Below are 6,000 nucleotides of genomic sequence, written 5' to 3'. Positions count from 1 at the left end.
GTTTTTGTTGGTTTTGTTTGTTTGTGGAGACAGAGTCTCACTGTGTCCAGTAGAGTGCCCTGGTGCCCTCACACCTCACAGCAACCTCAAAATCTTGGACTTAAGCAATTACCAAACTGGAAATACAGGCACCCGCCACAATGCCTGGCTATTTTTTTGTTGTAGTTGTCATTATTGTTTAAGAAGGCCCAGGCTGAAGGGTGGCACCTGTGGCTCAAGGAATAGGGGGCCAGCCCCATATACCAGAGGTGGCAGGTTCAAACCCAGCCCCAGCCAAAAACTGCCCCAGAAAAAGAAAAAAAAAAAAAAAAGAAGGCCCGGGCTGGCCCCAGTGTATGTGGCCAGCTCCTTAACTACTGACCTACAGGTGCCAGGCCAACACACTCATTAACTTTTAAAAGGTGTTCCCTCTACCCCAAAAAAGTAAAAGGTGTTTTTCCATCTACCAAGTCCTGTAATTCTCCAGACAAGAGTGAGAGAGAGAGAGAGAGAGAGAGACTTTCCACTTGGGTTGTCCCCTTTGCCAGAAGCTCTGGTGCTTTTTACTCCTGTATTCCTTTCTATCTAATAAAATCCTGTCTGATGGCCAGGTGAGGTGGCTCACACCTGTAATCAATCCTAGCACTTGGGAAGCTGAGGCAGGTGGATTGCCTGAGCTGACAGATTCAAGATCAGCCTGAGCCAGGGTGAGACCCTGTCTCTAAAAGTATCCAGGCATTGTGGCAGGAGCCTGTAGTCCCAGCTACTTGGGAGGCTGAGGCAAGAGAATTGCTTAAGCCCAGGAGTTTGAGGTTGCTGTGAGTTATGACCCCATCGCACTCTACCAAGGATGACAAAGTGGGACTCTGTCTTAAAAAAAAAAAAAATCCTGTCTTACCATTGATCTGCGGTCTGTGCGCTCATTCTTCGAATCCCAGAGACCAAGGACCTATTAAAGAAAGAAATTCCACTAACAATATTGTTCCTTTCCAGCCTGAGCCAGAGGGAGACCTTGTCTCTAACAAAAAAAAAAAAAAAATAGCCAGGTGTTGTGGTCCTCCCTGTAGTCCCTGCTACTCGGGAGGCTGAGGCAAGAGATCCCTTGAGCCCAAGAATTTCAAGTTATGGTGGGCTATGACACCACGGCACTCTACTGAGGGTGACAAAGTGAGGCCCTGTCTCGAAAAAAGAAAAAATACTGTTGCTTTTGTAGGGACTTGAGGGGGAGCTGAGAATTTTATTGGTAAAAGCAAATTACCAATTTTGCTTTTGTAAATTGGGTGCTTTCAGGCTGTCAACCCTCTACCACCACCACTGTACTTAACAGCAGTCCCTGCCCACAGACCAGCACCCCTGGACATTGAGGAAAGCCTACAGGCAGGAAGTCACAGGTGCTTGCCAGAGGGGCTGGAGTGCATGGGATACGCCAGTGCCAAGAGCATCTGCTGAGGTCGGGAAAGGGCTCCGTGGGTGTGGCACAATCAAGCAGGCACTGAGAAGCAGCCTCACAACCTGCCCCATTTGTGCTATAGAGAGATGGCTGGGTATCGACGGACAAGAAGGACTCGGAGACGCCTTGCTTCCAGTGGGAGACAGCAGGAGCCTGAGCCACAGGCTTGACTAGTAAGTAATAGGGTGTGGAAGTGAGGAGTCAAGCTGAGGAAGGCACCCAGCCTTCCCATTCGCATAGTGGGTGAGAGTCCCTGTCTTCTGAGCCTAAGACCCTGACGCAGGAAGGAAAATGTCGGGAGCCAAGATGGCAGACTGCAGCCAGCTTTTTACAGAAGCTCCTGTCCCGAAAGAGGTTTAAAGGAAGGGAAATGTCCTAAAAAATGCATGCGGAAAACAGAGGCTATTACAAAGAAGTTCCCTCATTTTTATAAGTTTTAGTGCCTTTCTTTGAGGTTATTAAAGATGCTATTTCTTGCCTTCTTAACAAATGGACATTGGGCAAATAGCTGTTTTCCTGCTTTGGTGACTAATGGGCAGGGAAGCAGCCTCTGTCCTGTGGATGGTCACACCCTGCGGTCACACCCTGCAGAGCCTCTGTATCCAGACGGCCCCAGCTCTCCTGCCTGTTCTAGAGCCACACAGGCTGAACTCATTTTATTCAGAACACCACAGAAACAATAACCAAAAAAGGATACCGTGAAGGCAACATATATCATACGCTTCTTAAAAAATTCACTGTCAGCATCAGTGATGACAGCGCTACCACTCAGTCACTAAGATTAAAAATTAGTCATACGTGGAAAATAGAAACAGGCTTTCAGGGAGAAGGAGGCTTTGTCCCACTGAATAATGTCCCCTCTTTTGCTTGGTAAATAAATGATACATATTTCCTAATGATATCTATTTTTGAGGGTAGCTATGTCTAGGTGGTCTCAGATTTGGAATAAAAGCCTTGTTGTCAGTTGATAGGCTGAGCAGTCATCAAAGATATTTTACAAATTGTGTCCAAAAAAATCCTGAAAACAACAACTGTCACTATTCAGTAGTGACATGAGATTACCTCCATCATCCAGACTGAAATCTTTATGGATTAGGTTACAAATGAATTACAGTCCTTGCGATTCAAATGTTTAGGGGGCACGGTCATAATCCCAGTCATCACTGGGCTGGCCCTTGCCCCACTCTCCTTCCCTCTCTTCCCTCAGAGCCCTGCTTAAGCCCAGCCTGCGCCTTCTGAGTGCCACGCACTTCAGCTGGGTCCTGACTTACCTCTCCCCTTTCCAGGGCTTCCCTCCCTCTCTCACAGAGGCCTTGCCTCGTGGGTCACCCCCACACAGAAACAACTCATAGGGATACTCCTGCCCTCCCAACACTGCAGCCATCCTGCTCGTACTCCATTCCTCTGCCTGCTCCCCTGTTGCTGTGGCTGAATTCTTCTCATCCCTATTAAAAGCCAGCCCATTTGGCTCAGCACCAACCACATATACCAAGGCTGGCAGGTTCGAACCCAACCTGGGCCAGCTAAACAACACTGACAACTGCAACAAAAAATAGCCGGGCATTGTGGAGGGTGCCTGTAATCCCAGCTACTTGGGAGGCAAAGACAAGAGAATCGCTTAAGCCCAAGAGTTGGAGGTTGTGGTGAGCTGTGACACCATGGCACTACACCCAGGGTGACATTGTAAGACTCTGTCAAAAAATAAAATAAAATAAAAGCCAGTCCACTCTCAGCCCTCCCCCAGCCTGCAGCTGGGCACTGCACAACTCTCAGACTTCAGACATGTGTTCACGTCCTGTGTCCTTTCCTCTCCTCTGGTTCACTTTGATCCCAGTCAAAGCAGCCTCATTATCACACCCCACTGAGACCACATCCAGCAGGGTCTCCCATCACCCTTGCATCTCCCAGCATCCTCCTACTGACTGTTGAGGGCACAGAGTGATACATCGATCCCTGCTCTCCTTACAGCTTGTGCCCTCTTGGGCTTCTGGGTGCTGTCCAGCCACGCTGTAGGATGCCCCTTCTCTCCCAGGCCACTATTGTCAATAGTCTGGGCACTTTGTCCCCAGTGGTGGTGCAGCAAGGACATCTAGAACACAGACCCTCGCCTCTAGCCTGGCCCCTGAGGTACAGACTCAGCAGCCCGCTGGACGTCCTCACGGAGCAGCTCAGTACTCCAAACTCAAAGTCTTCAGCTGCCCTGACCTTCCCTGGCTCAGGACCACTTGGCCCTTCCCCAAGCTGCTCAGGCCAAGATTGTGGCTTAATCCTTTTCCTGTCAGTCCCACGGCCCATGTCTGACCCATCAATACATTCCCAATGTGTTCCCAGCTAGGGTGACCAGATTTTAACATCTGTAAGGCGAGCCAACATGGCTGGGGGGCGGAGCAGGGGCACGGGGCAGGGCCTGACAAGGCAAACTTTGATAAGCAGTTCTCGATAATCACTTCTCAGCAATTATTTATTACAGTTTAACATTATAAAATTAACAAAAAATAATATAAAACTCATATTCTGGCGAAATAGCCATATGGCAGCCGAAAACCGTATATTCCCTTCTTGTTCTCCAGCCCGTTCATGCATTCTTTCCAAAAATCGGGACTTTGGCTCGGCGCCTATAGCTCAACCGGCTAAGGCGCCAGCCACGTACACCTAAGGTGGCGGGTTCGAATCCCCAGCCCGGACCCGCCAAACAACAATGACGGCTGCAACCAAAAAATAGCCAGGCGTTGTGGCGGGCGCCTGTGGTCCCAGCTACTTGGGAGGCGGAGGCAGGAGACTCGCTTGAGCCCAGGAGTTGGAGGTTGCTGTGAGCTGTAATGCCACGGCACTCTGCCCAGGGGGACAGCTTGAGGCTCTGTCTCAAAAAAAAAAAAACAAAACAAAACAAAAATCGGGACTTTTTTAAAATACCGCGGGACGTGGGACAAATTATTGAAAAGCGGGACTGTCCTGCCAAAATCGGGACGGCTGATCACCCTATCCCAGTCTGACTGTCCAGTTCAGGCCACAGTCCACCCACAGGGATCCTTTGGCACTAGGATAGACTGCAGAGACAGTGGGACAGCTTCAGGAGGACTGAACTTGCTCATCAAGCTGCGGTGACCACTGCTAACACCCAGCACACTGTGCCCACCCCCTCCCCTGGCCTCCTCACTGGGTCACTGTTCTAAGGATGAAATCCATGACCACAGTGCCAGGCCACTCTGCCAGATTTACAAGATCAGCTGTTTGTCTCCCACCCTATATTCTTTCCCTTTATTTCCCAGAAAAGTACTATTCCCTTGAGACCAAAAGGCAAGCCACTTTCCCTGATCTGAGCAGATGATCTCCCCACAAGGGCACACCCAGCCTAACTCTAACTCTTCCTGTCCAGGAGATGCGGTTCCCGTGTGGCCTTTTCCTTCTGTGTCTGCTGCAATCTCATGTTCTCAGTGGCTCTTTTATTTTTTATTTAATGACTCTCAACTTGTCTTCAAATAAGAATAAATACATGTGTCTGTTCTCTGGGGCTTTTGACAGCCCCCAACTGGCCCGTGACTTGGGTGGGATTGATGGGCCTGTCTCGCCGGGAAGCCAGGTGAATCTTTTACTAACAGTGGTTTCCAAGTGATGAATGGCTTTCCCATGAACACAAAATTGTTGATTGTATTTACAAACAATTCATTTTTCACATCTGCTGATTGTGCCCCGACCACCCCTCGCTGACACCTTCGAAGATGATGCATCTGGGCCTATTACCACCATTGATTAAAGCTTCCTCGTTGTCCTACGGGGTCTACTACTCCATCCATCACGGACAAGTGGTGCGCACACGGCCATAGATCCTGTCCCTTCATGCTTTACGGTTATTTATTCTTCAATTTGTGTTGTTTTGTGTACCCTCTAAATACAGGTGCATACCAAAACTCCGCAGCAGTGGACAAATATGCCACAGCAGTGGACAAATAAATGGCTAATTAAATGCGTAGGCTTTAGCCAATCCTGTGCCTCCAAAGCTTACCTCCTCCGCTTCTCATTCTGAAAAAATGCAAAGGTAAATAAGCAGTGTCAGCTAATTCAGACCCTGAGCCAGAAGGAAAGTTGTATTAAGTGCCACCACTGAAGTCATCCAACACTGAACGTTGAACCAGAATAACCCAACCCCAGATTCTTCAGCATCCACTAGGGAAGGGGCACTCACTGACATGGCTTGAGCCAAAACAGGCCAGGCAGGGATTTTCTGTAGGCAGCTGCTTCCTCCAGATTTCTCTGAGACTGCCTCCTCTAATTTCACCTCTGTCTCAATGGTGACATTCCTCAAGGCTAATCTGCTTCAGGGGGCAGGCTAGGAGTCCGGCTTCAATCCCACAGTGCCCGGCCACCAGGCCTTGAGCAGGTCAGCCAGTCTCCTCGACTTCTACACTGTTTGTTTGTTTTCTGAGACAGAGTCTCAACTGCCTTGGTACAGTTCCATGGCATTATAGCTCACAGCAACCTCAAAGTCTTGGGCTCAAGCAATGCTCTTGCCTCAGCCTCCTGAGTAGCTGGGACCACGGGCACCCACCATGCTTGGCTATTTTTAGAGACAT

This window comes from Otolemur garnettii, unplaced genomic scaffold (genome assembly GCF_000181295.1).
Source record: "Otolemur garnettii isolate 467f Iridium unplaced genomic scaffold, OtoGar3 scaffold00245, whole genome shotgun sequence".
NCBI lineage: Eukaryota > Metazoa > Chordata > Mammalia > Primates > Galagidae > Otolemur > Otolemur garnettii.
This window is presented reverse-complemented; position numbering follows the sequence as displayed.